This window comes from Pygocentrus nattereri, chromosome 19 (assembly GCF_015220715.1).
Source record: "Pygocentrus nattereri isolate fPygNat1 chromosome 19, fPygNat1.pri, whole genome shotgun sequence".
In the NCBI taxonomy this organism is placed as follows: domain Eukaryota; kingdom Metazoa; phylum Chordata; class Actinopteri; order Characiformes; family Serrasalmidae; genus Pygocentrus; species Pygocentrus nattereri.
The window spans coordinates 14,136,876-14,156,478 of record NC_051229.1 but is presented as its reverse complement, the minus strand read 5'-3'; the positions used below and the strand labels follow the sequence as shown (position 1 = coordinate 14,156,478).

At 39.6% G+C, this 19,603-nt stretch overlaps 1 long non-coding RNA gene and 1 pseudogene across 1 annotated transcript; one reads left to right on the top strand and one right to left on the bottom strand.

Annotated features, from left to right (window-relative positions):
• Window positions 1-19,603, top strand: part of LOC119261604 — a 42,725-nt pseudogene that overhangs the window by 1,999 nt on the left and 21,123 nt on the right.
• On the bottom strand, window positions 4,138-12,435 carry LOC108415763. Its single transcript, XR_001857067.2, has 3 exons — window positions 7,328-12,435; window positions 5,145-5,204; window positions 4,138-4,541 (listed from the first exon to the last, which is right to left on the bottom strand). It is a non-coding gene; the product is annotated as an uncharacterized LOC108415763 (long non-coding RNA).

Genomic DNA, 19,603 nt, shown 5'->3' with positions numbered 1-19,603 from the left:
TGTGAAGTAGAATCTGTTCACTGTAACTTAGACGTGTTATTTATGATGGAGGATGTATTTATACGACTCATTCTCTGCCTCTTTATTTAGATCCTGCTGTGTTAGTGATGAACAGCAGAGTGAGTGATCAGGAAGGGGGCAGTGTCAGTGTCCAGTGTCTCATCAGTGCTGAATATAAGAATAAACAGAAGAAGTGGTGCAGATTTAAAGACTGGAGCTGCTTCACAGTGGGGAGGACTACCACATCCCAGAATTCAGCAGTGCTGGTCAGTGATGATAGAAAAGGATCTGTCAGTGTGGAGATGAGGGGAGTGCAGAAGAGTGATGCTGGCTGGTACTGGTTCAGTGCAGGAGATGTGGGAGTTACTGTTCACCTCACTGTCACTGAAAGACCTTCAAGTAAGATCACATGTATCAGAAATACTGTTCATACCTGCTGATCATCAAGCTGTAATGTTGTTCCACTCACACCACTTTGTTTCTTCTCTCTTCTTCTCTTATGTTAGAAACAGCTGTGGCTACAACTTTAAGCAGTCAGGAAACTCAGGAAAGTATGACCACTCCAGGTGCGGTCACTCTTGTGCCTCTAGTTGTTGCACAGGGCTCGAGCGCTGTTGGCAGCAGCCAATTTCTCTCTCTCTCTCTCCCTCTCATATATATATATATATATATATATACAGTGTCTGTCTCTTTCTCTCTCTCTCTCTCTCCCCCCCCCCCTCTCTCTCTCTCTCTCTCTCTCTCTCTCTCTCTCTCTCTCTCTCTCTCTCTCTCTCTCTCTCTCTCTCTCTCTCTCTCTCTATATATATATATATATATATATATATATATATATATATATATATATATTTATATGAGTGTGAGAGAGAGAGAGAGAGAGAGAGAGGGAGAGAGACTTGTTGTCAGATCAAATCCTCATATCTCCAAAATGGTAGGTTTACAGGAGAAGGAAAAAACATACTGTACTTTTAATGTAAGACAATGGAACCAGATGTATTTCCAAGTAATTTTAGGTCATTTCTGTTGGTTCAATCTTCATGAAATTTACACACAATAAATAGGACCACAAGTACTTTGAAATCATGTCAAATATGAAAAATGACAAAAATGGAGATACAAGGTGTATATTTTATATATATATATATATATATATATATATATATATATATATATATATATATATATATATACACAAAACAAAGCAGGAATAAATATATAAATATATATATATATATATATATAATTGTGTGTGTATATATGTATATATATATATATATACAGACAGATATGATAAGAACATTATATTTATATATATATATATATTACATGTATTATTATTATTATTATTATTATTATTACTATTTAATATGGCGTGAATGACAGCTTTCAGAATCTATTAAATTTTCATTTCTTTATTCCTTTCTCTACAGAGGAAACTACATGTTCTGGCACTGAGAAACCCAAGTGAGTAGAAAACCATATTAAAAATACTGAAGAGAATGAGTCACTATTGGTCAGTACTTATGGTGCGTTTTTTACATATTAATTGCCACATCAATACTAAGCAGACTCGTACTGTTAAAATACATCACAATACTTCTCTAACTTTTATCAAAGATTCTAAAATTATCACAATATTGCATTTAGGAAAAAATCCTACCACATCATAAAAGTTAAGATACAACATGATATAACAAGAATTCTAATTCTTAACAGTGAGCTATGACGCGTTTGCAAAACCCTTCATTTATTGCTGACTGTTACTGACTGACAGGCCCTGCTTACTCTCTGCAGCTAGACTGAATGTTATAATAATTTACATGCAGAAATGAAAGCATCACAGACTATAAGGGATGCATTTGTAAGGAATCAGTCTGTCGCCACCACCTGCCAGCAAAGAGCACACTATTGTAGCTTCTGCTTCGGCCTTTTCTGCTATTTTCTCACTCCCAGTCTTATGAGTGTAACTCCTCTTGCTGTCTGAACCCCCCAGTGACGCAATTATAACACATTACAGAATCTGTCATCATCATCATCACAAGATATAAACTGACAGTCTGATTCCTCAGTTTGTGAATTTATACAGGTGGTGATTTATTCCTGCTTTGTTTTGTTTCAGAGAGTCACAGCAGTTCTGTCTTTCACACAACTGAATGATTCCACAAACGCTGAGATCCTGGAGGTGTCGATAATTAAGAAGCTACAACACTGCAGCTTTTGCATCTGAGCTTCTGTTGTGGGCAACAGGTTCATCAGCAATGTCAGTTTAGAACGTATTTCTTCATCTTCTTGCTTCATGAGCTCCTGTTTTGACTGCTGTTTCTGCTTTTATTGGTCTCTGTGAACAAACTCCAACCCAGACTACACACTAAAATCTCAGCCAGTAGAGTCTCACTTAAACCCAGCAATCAGTTCACGTCACCACTATTCTCTATTAACTGCAACGGTTCCTCTCATCCCAAATTTAATATATAAACCTAATTCCAGAACTTGTTGGGACCGTATGTGAAATGGCAATAAAACAGAGCAGTGATTAGCAAATTCTGTTGAAGTGTATTAAATTACAAACAGTACCAAAACACAATATCTGATGTTTTACATTGTGAACTTCATTGTTTTTTTGTGTATGTAATCTTTCCAAATATGAAATTGGAACAGGAGCATATTTGCATCACCTCTGAAGTGACCCACTGCTCTTTAAGTGACATACGCAGAACTATGATCCTCACTTTTGTTTGTCATTCTTGTTGGGAAACTGTAAACTTCAATCAGACAGAAATAATTTCTTCAGAAATGTTCAAGTTTTGTACGTAAAATGGAAGTGATTTACTAATGTGGAGCTATAATAAAGATTAGTGTACGTTTCAGGAGGCTCATTTCTCATGTGTGTGTGTGCGCTCAGTTTTGTATGTAAACCTCACATACTCAAGGTTTCTCATGGTTACTCATGGTTACTCATGGTATGCGCATGATTTACAACTTACATGCAGAACTATAATGCATATGCAGAAACCCCCAGTGGTAGAAAAGTGAATTCACTAGTAAAACCATCATGAGATGCACAAACTCTCATTGATTATCAGCTACTTCAGTATAAGTGACAGAAGGACTGGTGACTTTTGAGCTCACACATTGTAAAAATGTTCCTTCAGTCAACATGAAAATACTTACTGATTGTAGAAGTGAGTGAGTAAGTGTGTAATAAGTCTGGTGATGCTTAAGGATTTCAAACATTTCAGTTGTTTTAACTTTTAATACGTATTTCTAAATTTTATTTTTTTATTTTAATTCACATCTGATGTTCAATGTAAACTTGAAAAATGTTTTAAACCTAGAAGTAAATGTGAAACATCCTTGTAGACTTTATAACCTAAGATTGAAAATCTGCGCAATGAAGTGAAATTGTAATTATTTAAACTTCATATTTAATTACTAAGGTAAAATAAACAGATGGATTTTAATCAATCAGAACAAATTTTACATATAACACATCAGCTTTTTAAATGCTTTATAGGCTACTGAGAAATGTGTTAATCATATATTCACTCCAAACATGTAATGTCATAACAAATATCTCAACAAAACACTTATGACAGAAAAAAGAGCAATGAGCCAAGACATATTTGTTGCCCAAATTTTGCTTCTTTCATTTAGCACTGGATCTATGCGGCTAACATTGCTAACAAACACTAAAAGACAGTAGTGATTTTATATAAATGAGTGTCAATCTTGAGTTTTTGACCTGAAGATTTAAGTTTAACAATTGAAACAGAATGACTAACGTAGCGTCCGGTGTACAAAGAGGAGCTGGACTTTGTAGGTTATTCGGAATTCAGCACAACACCTGTAAAGTGGAGGTCTACAGCATTCAGCTACAGTCATTCTGTGTCCTAAACCACATCATCAAGTCTGAACTTTAATGAAGACCTAGATGTGGTTTGAAGGGTTTGAGAGACATGTTAAGGATGTATTTATGGAAAAGATTTGGGTGATCTATTGATTTTTAGTGTTTGGTTGGGATAGTGTAGCGGTTAACACCTCTGCCTTCTACACTGTAGACTGGGGTTCAATCCCCACCTGGGCAAACACCCTACACTATACCAATAAGAGTTCTTGGGCAAGACTCCTAACACCGCCTTGGCCTATCTGTGTAAAATGATCAAATTGTAAGTCGCCCTGCATAAGAGCATCAGCCAAATGCCATAAATGTAAATGATTGTTAGCAATATTAACCTTGTAGCTCCTGAGCTAAACTAAAGAAACAGTATTTGGACACAAAACCTGTCTTGTCGACGACATTTTTCAGCAATCCATTCCTTTAACTTTACATTTGTATAAGCAGTGTAGCTGCAGGTAATTCTAAAGGGCATTTTACAGATAGAAAGTGTGAATCAAGAGGAAGTAAAAACCTTAAGCTAAAGTCTTAGAACAAAACCATTTTCATCATAATTATATGAGATATAGTACAAATTCATTGTAAGATGTCTTGCATTGCAGTATCTTCATTGTAAGAGACCTGGCCAGAAACCCCCTCCTTACACCTGAAATCAGAACACACAAAAGAAAAAAAACAAATCAAATGTACACAATTTTCACCTGACCCCAAAAGTGCTTAAAGGCAAAAATGTGTTTGGTGTCTGAGGTTTGCTTCTTAATTTTCAAGTTTAATGATTTTTAACTGCACATTTAAAACATTCCTCTTTTCATCTGCTCATGATTGAGCTCTAAACATCTATTTTACTGCACATTAGCCTTAATAAGATCATTTCAAAAACATTTAAGCCTTTTCATATTAACTTTGTTAAAAGTTATATTCTTATTTTTATGTACTTTGTACTTCCTTTTAATTCCCCATTTAATGATTTTAAGCAACTTTGTATTTTTATTGATTTCCACTCTTAAGCACTTAAGCACTAAGCAATAAGTATATTGAATTACCTTTGTGTATGAAATGTGCTTATATAAATAAGCTTGTCTTGTCTTGCCTTGCTCATGTCACCCAAGTAGTTTTTGGGACACCAAACACTGATTGGCCAATCAACAACATTTGGGTATCATTGATTTTTCACTGAACTATTCAATTGAATAATAGTCCATTACGGACCATTTCACAGCTGTTGACCCTCACTCTGAGACTCTCTCACCTCTTATTCCAAAACCTTAGAGCTGTAGATCACCTCATCATCTCTGATTGCCTGAGAGAGCTGGAAAATAGGACAGGGTTAGAAATAAAAAAGGATCTCTCGCTCCTACCTCCTTGAGTGATCTTTCATCAGTTAAACTAAATGCTTAATAAGGTTGAGATCAAAGTTATATTGTTTCTCATAAACACTTATACACTATATTTCCAAAAGTATTCATTAAAATCATTGATTTCAGGTGTTCCAATCACAGGTGTATAAAACCAAGCACCTAGGCATGCAGACTGCTTCTACAAACATTTGTGAAAGAATGGGTCGCTCTCTGGAGTTCAGTGAGTTCCAGCGTGGTACCATGATAGGATCCCAGCTGTGCTGTCCAGTCGTGAAATTTCCTCTCAACTAAATATTCCAAGTTAACTGTCAGTGGTATTATAACAAAGTGGAAGCAACTGGGAATGACAGCAACTCAGCCACGAAGTGGTAGGCCACATAAAATGACTGGGTCAGCAGATGCTGAGGTGCATAGTGCGCAGAGGTCACCAACTTTCTACAGAGTCAATCGCTAGAGACCTCCATACTTCATTTGGCCTTCAGATTAGCTCAAGATCAGGATAAACAGCTTCATGGAATTAGTTTCCATGGTCGAGCAGATGCATCCAAGCCTTACATCACCAAGCGCAATGCAAAGCGCTGAAAGCAGTGGAGTAAAGCGCCGCCACTGGACTCTAGAGCAGTGGAGACGTGTTCTCTGGAGTGATGAATCACGCTTCTCAATCTGGCAATCCGATGGACGAGTCTGGGTTTACTGGTTGCCGGGAGAATAGTTCATGTCTGACTGCATTGTGCCAAGTGTAAGGTTCAGTGAAGGGGGATTTATAGTGTGGGGTTGTTTTTCAGGAGCTGGGCTCGGCCCCTTAGTTCCAGTTAAAGGAACTCTTAATACTTCAGCAGACCAAGAGATTTTGGACAATTTCATGCTCCCAACTTTGTGGGAACAGTTTGAAGATAGTCCTTTCCTCTTTTGTCATGACTGTGCACCAGTGCACAAAGCAAGGTCCATTAAGACGTGGATGAGCGAGTTTGGTGTGGAAGACCTTGACGGGCCTACACAGAGTCCTGACCTCAACCTGACAGAACACCTTTGGGATGAATTAGAATGGAGATTGCAAGCCAGGTCTTCTCATCCAACAGCAGTGTCTGACCTCACAAATGGGCTTCTGGTAGAATGGTCAAAAATTCCTATAAACACATTCCTTAACCCTGTGGAAAACCTTCCCAGAAGAGTTGAACCTGTTATAGCTGCAAAGGGTCGGCCGACATAATATTAAACCCTATGGATTAAGAATGGGATCTCACTCAATTTCATATGCGTGTGAAGGCAGACGACCGAATACTTTTGGAAATATAGTGTAGCTTTCAACCAGCTAATGTCCACTCATGATCCAATGCAGATGAAGACTGTGGACAAAATATACTCAGTAACTTAATCTCTTAATGTTTCAGTAATCAAATACCATTTGCATGCAGCAGTAGTTTAGGCAGTGCAATGCGTTTAATAAAAGCATGTGTCCACTCACCACAGAGACTATTTGTGCCCAATGAAGACGACATAAGTGGGGTATAATCTGACAGCTGAGATGTACAAAGAAGAGGAACAACACCTAAACCTAATCATCATAGGCTAATTACTGCCATAGCAGGCGTGAAAATGTTTATGGACCATTTGTGTTTTACCTTTGATGCCAAAGCCCATTGTAGTATTTGTGAAACAAAAAATGCAACTTTGAAAATGGATAAAAATAAATAAATAATTACCCCAAAAAATGCAACATCATAAATATCGTTTCAGCATTTGATTGGACTTAATCAATATAGTGATCAATGTAGGCCTACCCATGTCTACACCCCTGGTATACAGATGTGTGTGAAAAATAAAGCCTTAACATTTTTCTTACTATGATTCACAGCACTGTACATCACTGGGCTTCAGTCATAAGTGTCTGTTTCACACACACAAATGTGATTTTAAACAAAGTCAAAACTAGATGATCAAAAAGGGCACATAAAAGTATTATATTCATTTTCTAAAAACAAACAAGCTTTCAAAATGACAAGTCTGATGCAAAAGAGGCACAACACTAACTACTGCACCAACAGCAAAAATGCACCAGAACCTCAATACTGACTATGTGAACTGCAGAGTTACTGACCCTCCCTCTGCTCTCTGTTTGATTTCCATCTGTTAGAGGGAGATATTAAAGAATTAGTGGCCTACGTATACTTATGTAATAACACAATATTCATAATACACAAGATAGCACAACAGTAACATTGTTATTCGTTTTTAATCCTGTCCTTTACAATAGCAACATTTTAAAAGCATGCTAAAAAACAATCTGTGAGAAAATGTAAGATAATCATTACTTACTGCATTTTTTTGCCAACATACAGGTTATAATGATGGTCAAAATCAGCAGAAGCCCCAGGCCTACAGCCAGTAGAATCCAGATGAGCCTGGTATTTACATTGCTGCAATTTCACTGAAAACTTTATGTTTAACCTAAAGTACATGTACATGTACACATGCTGTCAAATAAGATACATTTTATTATCTAATGTACACAATTCAAATAGTTTAGTTCATCAGCATTTCAGATCATGTGTGAATTACTTCTGTTGCTTTCCTTCACTTGAGTCACTAACCTTCTCAGAAGCTGTTACTACTGAAATGGCATGCAAAACACAACATCAGTACCTGACCTTCACTAATGCTCTTGTGGCTGAATGCAGTCAAATTCTCACATCAATGTTCCAACATCTACTGTAAAGCATTTGAAGAAGAGTAGACTGTAATAAATGGGACAAACTCTCTACTAATACCCCCAATTTCAGAAGAAATGCTGGATGAGCAGGTGTCTACAAACTTTTGGACATATGGTGTATGTGTAAGTCAGCATTGCTTATATTTGCTGTACTAACTAAACTAAAGAGAGACACATCTTGTTTCATGTATTTTGAATTATCTTTCAGTAATGCATTTATAATCTAAGTTCAGTTCATCTGCTTTTCACCTACTAATCTTCCCACTGTTGCTTGTGTCATCTACCTACTCTGAAGCTGTTACTGCAGGAGGGGCAGTCCTTCTACTTCATAAAGCAAAATGCAAAAACATGCCACACTGAGGTGTGAAAGTTCAGCTATTTTTACTGACCAAGACCATTTACCAGACTGCAGTATTTAAATGTCTTGCAGAAAGGAAACACATATGTCCAGAAATGTCAGACAGCCATTGTAATTAGTGAACTCAGCTACTTTAAAGTTGAACCCTTTACTGACACAGAGTTAAACTGTACACACATAGCTTGTATGATCTCCTTAGAGTACTGCTAATAGAACTGATGCTCTGGATCTGCCGCACGACACATAAGGTCATCATGCCCAATGTCTGAGGTTCATAAAGCTACATATACATACATACATACATACATACATACATACATACATATTATTCAAAGAATATTACACTAATCCAGCCTATCAGGAACGTCTGAAGAAGTTAATTAGCTGTGGTTGATTGTGGTTGGAACTAGACGCTGCAGGAATGTAGCTCTCCAGGACCCAAGTTGGAGACCACTGCAATGGAGGGTACCACACAATGCTACTGAAGTGTTAGGTAAGATGTGACTCCATGAAGCAGACCTTTTGATTGAGCGCTAAGCGAAAAAAACTGCACAAATTATTAATAATTGTAATTGCATTACTATTTGGATTTTGATACCAAATAACTCTAGTGGGCTCACATTTAACAGGGCCAAGTTTAGACAAAAGGTGGTGAGGAAACACAGGAGCTGTAGATATTGCACAGTTTAAGGTCACTCCAACACTGCAGACATTTAAACTGCTCTGTTATCTTCTGGTAACACTTCTAAATGCTGCAGGTTGTGAATAATATATGTCTGACAAAGGAGTAAAAAGAGCATGAAGAACAGAAAAGGATCTAAACTGAATCAAGCTTATGATACTTTGGACATTCACACATTTAATACCTTATGTAATACATTTTTAGATATTTATCACTTTACATTTTCAGTATCTACAAGGAGATTCACTTGTGAGAGGCCCCAAATATGGTGTAAGAACTTGCTAGGATGAAGTAGTCTGAAAGAAACAACATGCAATGTTCTCCTCAGTATGGAGCTTTGAACAAGCCAGGATGTCCCTGTGGTGATGCAGTGAGGCAGGTGCTGGACAACCATTGCGTTGTTTAACCTTCTTTTGCGACTTCCAGGTGCAGACCGACGTACCTCATCATGTGTCTGCCAGAAAACAAAGATCACTACCAGCATCACATGTAATGCAATCGATTGCACATAATTAAAGGTATATAACATTTTTTGGTTCAGATTGCTTCACTCTAATGGGAGTTACAACAGAATATTTGGGGCCTCTTTCAAGTGAATCTCCCTGTATTTCACGAGTTTACATGATGCCCTGAGATGGACTGGCGGCCTGACCAGAATGTTTTCATCGAAGGCTGGTATAGGCTCCAGCAACCCCCCCAACCCCAAAGGATAAGTGGCCTTTTAAAGTGTCTGTGTATTTTAAGAGTTAACATGATGCCCTGTGATAGACTGGTGGCCTGTCCAGGGTGTATCCTGCCCTCTAACTAGTTTGTGTTTGCTGTGAGACCAAATATTGGGACTATGATCAGGCCAAAACCATGAGTAAAAACCATTAGTGATTAGTCTTTTTTTTGCATGGCAACGTATGTTTAACTTAAAGCAACTTTCAGTAAGATTTAGAGATTTTGTGTAATTGCACACAACACATGGAAGAACATTATGTAATGTTGGTTGTGCTTCAGACCCTTTCCACAAGTTGAAGAATGAGATGATTGAGAGTGCATTGAAAGAGTAGTTAAAAAGAACTCAATCAAAACTTGATAAAGGACATTTCTTCCAAGAAAGTGAGTGAATTATATACTATCTACTACTATGAAGAAGCACTGTAGGAGAAAGCGAGGTATGAGGGCTGGTCTTCAAGTGAGATCCCAACGTTTCTGGAAACAAGTGTGCGCCTTAAATCCCCAGTATTGTATTCCAGCTACCACGTGTCGAACGTTGAGCTGTCCCGGCATGGAGGTGGGTGAGTTCAGCGCTGTGTGGCGCCAGTGCTGCCCCGTCAGATCTTCCTACCTGCGGCTAATCTGGCCCAGTACTCACGGTGTTGTGGTGGGTCTGCATCGGCCTCGCACGTGCCTCAGGTGTGGTTTTGATCGCGGTGGGCAGTGGGTGCTTTGCGCTCTGTGACTAATAAGGCTCACCTTCTAAATGATGTTTTCATTAGGAGGAACATGGATTTTTTATGCTTAACTGAATCTTGGCAGTGGAATATGGAATTTATCCACTTAAACCAACAACGCCCCTCAGACCGTTCTTTTATTGGGACTCCATGTCTGTCTGGGCGTGGTGGAGGTTTTGCAGTGATCTGGAAGAACCACTATTCTGCTCAGTTAGGGAGCACAGAACATGTATCTACTTTTGAACTCATTTGACTAAAGTTGTTGGGCTAAAGCCATTGTATTGTGTTTTAATTTATCATCTTCCAGGTCCAGCAGGTCAGTTTTTATTTGAGTTTACTGACTTTCTGACCTCCATTATTAAGCTGGACAAAGTGTTATTGCTTGGGGACTTTAATTTGCATATTGATGATGACACAGATTGTGTAGCTACTGAATTTCTTAATATTGTTGAATCTTTTCATTTTAAGCAGTTTGTTACAGGTGCTACTTATGCAGGTGGACATACTTTGGACCTACCTTTTTTCTCTGGGGTTAGATATTGATCACATCTGCTGTGAAGATCTTCTGACAAGTGATCATAGATGTATTTTCTTTCATCTTTTTGGTAATACTGACCCTCTCTGTCCTAAAAGAACATCACTTACTCATTTTATCACTCAGAAATTGGACTACAAAGTGCAACCTATATGGTAAGTGGACCTGTAAGGTTGGACAACGAGTGTAGATATATACCTAATAAAGTGGCCAGTGAAGGATATAGAACCAAGACAATTTAAAGAACAATGTGAATACTTAAATGTGTCTACGCCACTTACTAAACAGTTGCTCTCACAATGATGGTCAGTTATTAAAATGTTTTAAAAATGATTCCACAATAATGTTTCTACTGTTATAAGTTACAGGACTTTTGTGTTATTACACAGAAACTTTCTTGCTAAGCGTGAACCCAGAACCAACTTCACAACTATTGGTGACCTTAAAAATGTTCACTACAGGAACAGGAAGAGGAAGAGAACAGGAAGACGCTATGCTGTAGTAACGCAGACCTCAACGCGAACCTCGGCAATATTGAGCAAGGCAGCAAGTCAGTAATCTATAAACTACATGGATTAGTTTTCTTAGCCAACACAGTTATAAAACAACTTTAAAAGCCATAAAATTTATATTAATAAGTTACTCACTACCAGAAGTACACTGGAGGACGGTGAAGAAGATCTGGACAGTTTGCAAGCTTACATCGACGAGTGTTTCGACCGAGTCGTAATGGGAAAACCAACCAACACTCCGTCCAGCAGCAAAGGAGCTCCATCCACCAAGAGGAGTCGCCCAGAAGATTCACCAGGGGCTTCTTCTCAGTCCAGCGAAATGGCGGACATTTTGGAGTCCATTGATAAGAAGCTGTCCAGTTTCGACGCTCGCCTCTCTATTTTGGAAATTCTTCACAAGGAGTTTCAGGCTCTCCGGGAGTCGGTAGAGTTCAGCCAACAGCAGGTGGAAGCACTGGCTGTGGAGAACGCCGCTCTCAGAGAGTCGGTGAATTCCCTCACCAAGGGAATGACCCAGCTCTCGGAGGAGAATAAAAAAATCTGGGAAACCGTCACCGAGCTCCAGGCCCGCAGCATGAGGGACAACCTCGTGTTTTCGGGTCTACCGGAGAAATCGGAAGAAAACCCGGAAACGAGGAGTTTTTGCAATCCTACTTGAAGCTCCCGGAGGACACCGTAAAAACCATCAATTTCGATCGTGTTCACCGTATAGGAGCTAAGCGACCCGGGGCACACAGACCCAGACCAATCGTAGCCAAATTCGAACGTTTCAAGCAGAAAGAGCTGGTGAAGAGCCGCGGACGGGAGCTGAGAGGAACGGATTTCAGCGTCAACGATCAGTTTCCTAAAGAGATCCTGGAGCGACGCAAAATCCTGTTCCCTCTCCGGAAAAAACATATTCAAGAAGGTTCACGAGCTATCATCGCGGTGGACAAACTCTATATAAACGGACAGCTCTATCGCGACCAGGAAACCACACCATGGCTATACTGATCAGGTGACCTGTGTATACAAACGCCTTTTTTCTCTATCTTCTTTGTTTTTTTTTTCTTTTTTTACATGTCTGTATATAACAATTAATGCCGGTTCAGTCAGCATAGTGGACTTTATGTTAAGTAATTATTATTATTTTTATTTTATTTTTATTATTATTATAATTTTTTTTTCTCTCTCATTCTTTTGTTATATTTGTCACTTTGGAGCACCCTTTCCTTTTCTTTCTGCGTCCAACATGTTTGCTACACAACACACACAATGCTATACAGGACACACAACATGCAGTGTACACTCACATACACATCCACACACACACACACACATCTTCAGTGAGCACGCGACACTTTCTCGATTAATTTCAATATGAGCACACTGAGGTTTGTTTCATGGAATGTGCGTGGAGTTGGTTCAAGGGAGAAGAAGGTGAAAATTACTTAAAGAACAAGATTTCATTAATTATTTTAAACGAGAGTAGGCTATATACTTAGAACAAAATAATCTGCCGGAAATATCGCCATGTGTTCTATGGGAAGCAGGAAAGGCAGTAATGCGGGGTAAAATAATTTCTTACTGCGCACATAAGAAAAATAAAGAAAAAACACTTATATTAGAATTGGAACAGAAAATTAAATCTTTAGAAAATGCCTATGCTGTATCACCACAAGATAATATAATTAACAGCCTGAGGAAACTTAAATTGGAATTAAATGAAATACTTGATAAGAAGACACAATTTATGTTGCAGCGGTTGCGTCTGGAAAACTTTGAACATGGAAATAAATCTGGAAAATTCCTGGCCAATCAGTTAAAACTGAATAAAGAAAAAACAGCTATTCACTCTATTAAAGACTCGGTCGGTAATATTACTCATGACCCACAACAAATAAATAACTCCTTTAAAGACTTTTATGAAGCCTTATACTCATCACAGATTAATCCATCTGATGCTGAAATTGAAGAATTTCTTAATGACATAAATCTTCCTAAATGAAATGAGGATCAGATTACAACTCTTGATTCACTGTTTTCATCATCTGAATTCTATAAGGCAATACAGCACCGTCCAAATAATAAAGCCCCAGGCCCAGACGGTTTCCCAGCAGAATTCTATAAAGAATTTTGGCCTGTGTTAGAACCTACTTTTTTCAGGATGGTGACTCAAATCAAGAATAACCAAAAAATCTCTCCAAACATGAACTCGGCCAACATTAGCCTGCTTCTTAAACCAGGCAAAGACCCAACACTTCCATCTAGCTATCGCCCAATCTCTCTTATTAATGTAGACCTTAAAATTATTTGCAAAGTTCTCGCAAGAAGATTAGAAAAAAATCACTCCATATATTATACATTCGGACCAAACAGGTTTTATCAAGGGCCGGCACTCGGCCGATAACACACACCGACTAATAAATATAATAGATTACTGTTCCATTAACAAATTAGAAAAAATAGTAGTCTCTTTAGATGCAGAGAAAGCATTCGACAGGGTAAATTGGAAATTTCTGTTAGCAGTTCTACATAAATTTGGATTTGGCCCATCCTTTATAAACTGGATCGAAACATTATACAGCTCTCCAAATGCACGGGTTAGGACAAATTATCTTATTTCACAAAGCTTCAGTCTGCAGAGGGGAACTAGACAAGGTTGCACACTCTCTCCCTCAATGTTTATCATCTTCATTGAGCCACTAGCAGCAAAAATCCGACAGAATGTAAATATCAAAGGAATCCAAACAGAAAATACAGACCATAAAATAAGCCTTTATGATGATGATGTATTACTTTTCCTCGGGAACTCACAAACCACTCTTCTAAAGACAATCACACTTATAGATAAGTTCTCATCTGTATCAGATTACTCCATTAATTGGAGTAAATCAACAGTTTTGCCTCTGAATTGTAAATTTCAGAACATCATAACTACATCACTACAGTCGGGCAACATTAGATATCTAGGTATACATTTTTCTCCCAGGCTGTTAGATCTGGTACGACTGAACCATATTCCTCTACTAAAAACAATAGAGGACGATCTCAAACGTAATAACGTAATAAACCTTCTATTGCTTGGTTTAAGTCGCTAGACTCATATATTTCAAAATTTTTATGGAAAAGTAAAACCTCTAGAATAAGCTTGAAGACTTTACAAAAGCTAAAATGCAGCGGTGGTCTAGAACTACCAAATTTTATCACTATTTTTTAGCCAATAGACTACAGTATGTTTCAAGGTGGATGAAATCAAACCGTTCAGACAGTCCATGGCTGGATCTGGAACAAACACTTTGTGGGAAATTGAAAATATCTGACTTACCTCTCATTAGCTCCAGCATTAAACATTACAATTGCTTTAAAAGCCTTACAATAAGCACCACCCTGATAGCCTGGTGGGAATTCTTAAAGATGGCTAAGACTTCACTAATCCCTTGTAAATTAACACCTATTTGGAACAATAACGATATATGTTGGAAAAAGACAGTACTGAATTTTTCAGAATGGCAAGAAAAAGGAATAAATAATTTAGAACATGTTATTCATGATGGGACCTTTATTTCATTTGAAGATCTTATTTTAAAATATGAAATTAGCAGTAGCAAATTTCTGGAATATCACCAATTGAGGTCCATCATACAGGCAAGATTTAATCTAAATAATCTAAATCTAGAAATCCCTGTGTGGATAACAGACTTTCTAAACCTCTATACCCCTAAACTGTTATCAAAAATATACAAGTTTTTATTAAAAATTAATGATTCAATATCCCTTCCAATTACAAAATGGGAGAGAGATCTTTCCATCATCCCGGATGAAAACTGTCTAAACACTTTTAAAATGACTAAAAATCCAAATTTACAACTTATACAATACAAAACTCTCCATAGAATACATTATACAGGGCACCGAATGTTTCAAATGGGCCTCAGAGAAACAAATATATGCACTAACTGCACAGGTAATTATACTGAAAATTATATGCATGCTATATGGTCTTGCATGCCTGTTCAGAGATTTTGGCAGATGATATGTGAAGACTTATCCACATGGTTCCATTGTGATATCCAAGTCTCACCAAAACTGTGCAGACTTGGGTGTCTGATGGCTCTTGGACTGGAGATGGGGGCTGCCGCTCTGCGGTTTCTGTGTGCAGGCCCTGTTGTTGATGGTGGGGGGCCTGGATGTGTGCGCTCACGGTCTTGGGGTGGGGATCTGGGGGCCCGTGGGGGTGGGTGCTGTCCCCGTCCGGGGGGCTGGCCTCCTCTGTGTGGGCCGGGGTGCGGGGTCTAGGGCCTTGGCGCCTGGGGTCGCCCGTCTCCCGTTTGGGTTCCTCCCTGCGCTGAAAGGGTCTGTGCCCCCCTGGGCGCACCGCCGGGTGGTGGGGGGTCTGGGGCGCGCCGGGGTGTCTGTCTGGCATTCCGGGATTCTGGAGGCCTCCCGGGAGGAGGGGTGGGGCACTCAAGTAGGGGGACAACCACATAGGGCCGGTTGGTTCTGGACCCAGGACCACTGTGTCTGCGTGTATATGGGTGGGTGTGAAGTTTGTTGCGGGTGAGTGTGTTTGTGTTGGTATGTATGTGCGTGTGTTTGTATGTGTTTGTATTGTAATTGTGAGTATGTGTATTGTAATCGTGAGTATGTGTATGTGTGATAATTGTTGTCTCGTGTGCGTGTGGGGGTGTATGTTTTGTGCTGTGTCAGCTGTGTGGGCGGGCGCCGGCCTGGAGCGCGGTGGTGTCCTGGGGGCTTGGCCGCTTCGGGCCCTGGGCCGGCCTTCCCTGCGCCGCGGCCGGGTGTAGGAAACCGGGGTGCCTAGTGAACTAGCGCCAGCTGGCTCTCTTCCTCTGAGGGGTAGTTCTCTGCCTCTCGGTCTTTCTTATCCTGACCCTTCCCCTCCTCCCACTCAGTCAAACATCACACTACACATGGGGGTTCTGGGGGAGGGGGGCCCATGCTGCAGTGAGTAGGGCCACCTACCTGGCTCTGCTCGCGGTGATGCGTGATGTCCCACTCCTCCCCTCTCACACCCCGGTTTGGTGCACCCTGCCTGGTGGGGGGACTGGCCGGTCGTTCGGGGCCGGGGTGGCTGCCTCCCTGGGTTGCCGCTGGCCCGTGCTGGTGTCCGCCCGCCGACACTGTGAGCCCATGTATGTTCCGTGTGTGTGCATGAGTGGGTGACTGGCGTGTGTGAGTGCGGGTGTGGGTGTGTGTGGGTGCATGTGAGCATGTGTGTGTGGACAGCTGGGCCTGGGTCTATGACTTGCTGAGCCTGGACATCTGTGGTACATGGTGGTGGGCAGGAGTTACACCTCCCCACCACTCCCCGCTGCTTGCCGACTCCGCCCCCCCCCCGGGGTATGGATGTCCTGTGGGTCCCTGGGTGCATGGCTGGACATCTTGGCGTGGTCCCTACCCTGCTCCCTTGGCAGTTGTGTCCTGGGGGTGGTTTGGGCCTCTTTGGCATGGGGGGGTCCTGCCGGGGGTCGGCCGGTCTCGGGCGCCTGGGGCCTCGGGGGCCACATGCTCGGCTCATGCTGGGTATGTTGGCCTGCCGGGGGGGTGGGCTGCTCATTGTCTCTGGCTCTCCGGTCACTTGCCCTTTGTCTGTGGGCGCTCTGTCTGGGGCCTCCATTCTTCGTCCTCTGGGGCGTGCACGCGGTGGCCGTCGGGGCGTGTGGCCTCAGGTCTCCTGAGTTCCTAATGGGCTGTGGATGGTCCGGGTCCCCCGGGTCCTTCCCTATCTGTCTCTGGACCACGGGGGCATGGTTGCGGCTTCTTGCACTCATTGCTGAGCACATTCCATGACACATAACATGTGGACACACATATACACATTGCTGCAAACAGTAGAATTGTGTGTGGTGGTTGGGTGTATATGTATATATGCATATGTATAGATATGTAAACATGTGTATGTATGTAGCAGCAAATAGTAGAATTATGTCTGGGTGTATATATGTATAGATATGTGAATATGTATATGTATGTATATCTGTATAATTGTTTTTCTTCCCTTCTCTTTTTTTTTTATTTACTTATTTATTTATTTATTTATTTTTATTTAGTTGTCTGTTTATTTACTTATTTTATTAGTTTTTTCTCTTTCTTTTTTTATTTATTTATTATATATATATATATATATATATATATATATATATATATATATATATATATATATATATATATATATATTTCTATTTATTTATTTATTTACTCATTTAATTATCATTATTACGATTTATTATTATTATTATTATTATCTTTTTCTTTTTTTTTTGTCTTTCCTCCCTTCTTCTCTTTCTTTCCTGTCCTCTTTTATTGCCTGTCAGGCCTGGCCAAACAAATAAAATACAAACTTTAACAAGAATAGGCTTTAGTAACCTATAGAGCTTTTTCTTGTGAAAACAAATATGTTTGGTACATCAGTACATTTGGATTACCATTCCGATTGCAAAAATGGCCAGACATGACAGGTTAAAAAAAAGAAAAAAAATGTTCACTACTAAGTAAAGACACTTTTTATGAAACATAGTAAACTAGAGACAAAACATTAAAAAGCAGGTCACATCAAACATGTCAGTTCCCACCCTGACGTGGAAGAGTAAAAGCATTTAAAGCAGTGAAAGTGTAAAGAACACAAATTCAGTGCAAAGGAATGATGCAGCATTGATCTTACCTGAGATACAGAGGAGTAACACAAAGAGAATTAAAGAACTCAGGAGTGAGTAAAAGTGCATGTTTCTACAAGAGACTCCAGAGACAAATACGCTTCCTGCCTCTGAGTGAAGCGGCTCCACGTCATGACATGTGAACCACTTAGCTCTAAGGTCAGCTTTACAGTGAAACTTCCTTGCAACTTTATTCACTTGAAACCTTAATGAAACTAAATTGCACACAAATTCCATAAAGTATCTTGCAATTTGAACCTGAAACTCAGTCGTAACAGTTGCAAGTGTCTCAAGTTCTTGGAAGAGGTTTCATGAAACAGCCTTTCAGATTCAGCTGCTTGTGCTACTGTTCCTTTTTTCTTACTCTGCAGTTATCTATGTTAGATAACTCATTTTCTCCTCTCTTTATACCAGCTAATTCTAGAAACGGCTCAAATTTGGTTGGCATCCACATGAGCGATATACAAAGGTTACAAAATGCTTGAAACATGTAAATAACACCATCTGGACGACTTTATATAGCAAGAATGATACACTGTACCAAAAAATACAAGCTGCTAATTTGGCTAACTAACAGAGCAACTGAACGTGTTACATGCAACTTCTATTGTTCTGAGTTGCTTTATGTAACTGTCAAGTTGCATGGGAATTATGATGCATGCAACTAGTTTCATCATATAAAGCCAGCTTAACATTTCACACATACTGCCTCTGCATGGTGTGAACAATGCAAACTTCTAGTATAATACAAAATGCATGAAAAAAACTCATGGTCATTATCAAACACTGTAAGAGACAGACATTTCTTGCCACATACTCATTTTCTGTCTAGATCTACAGGCTTGAAATGTTTGCGTAATCACACATAAAAAAACTGCTGAGGGTAAACAAATGCAGCATGCTCTGTAACAAAGAAGATTTTTATTACTCAAGTAAAGTCAGAAAAAGAACATCTGTAGAACTTACAAGTGCAGGTTGCAAGTGGTGAGACTTTCCAGTACAGGCCTGCTGTACCACTCCACTGTATGTATGAATGGCTAATGTGTGTAAGCTGCAGTCGCCACAGTGCTGCTTCACACTTGTCACACTTATCACTTCAGTGTGCATTGGTCTTCTCTGTTTGTGATTTGGCACAGATAACATAGCTGTGCAGCAATATTTGATAATACTTGAAAAAGCCTTTTTCTTTTTAGGCACTTTAGTGACCAATGTGCTGGTGGAATGGATTTTTAAATCAACTCTAGTATTTGAAATTAATACTAAGAGATCTGCTTTTGTTTTGTGGTTTCTTTTTTACTGAAAGGATGTCACTGTCTCATTTTAAATATCTCTCTTTGGTCCCTCCCAGGAAATGATAGCATCTAACTGTTTAAATTAAGCTTTGCAGAGAGAGGCGACCTAAAGGCCTCTAGGTCTTACTTTTTGTTCTGTTGGATAAGAGATGATATTTCAGTGCTA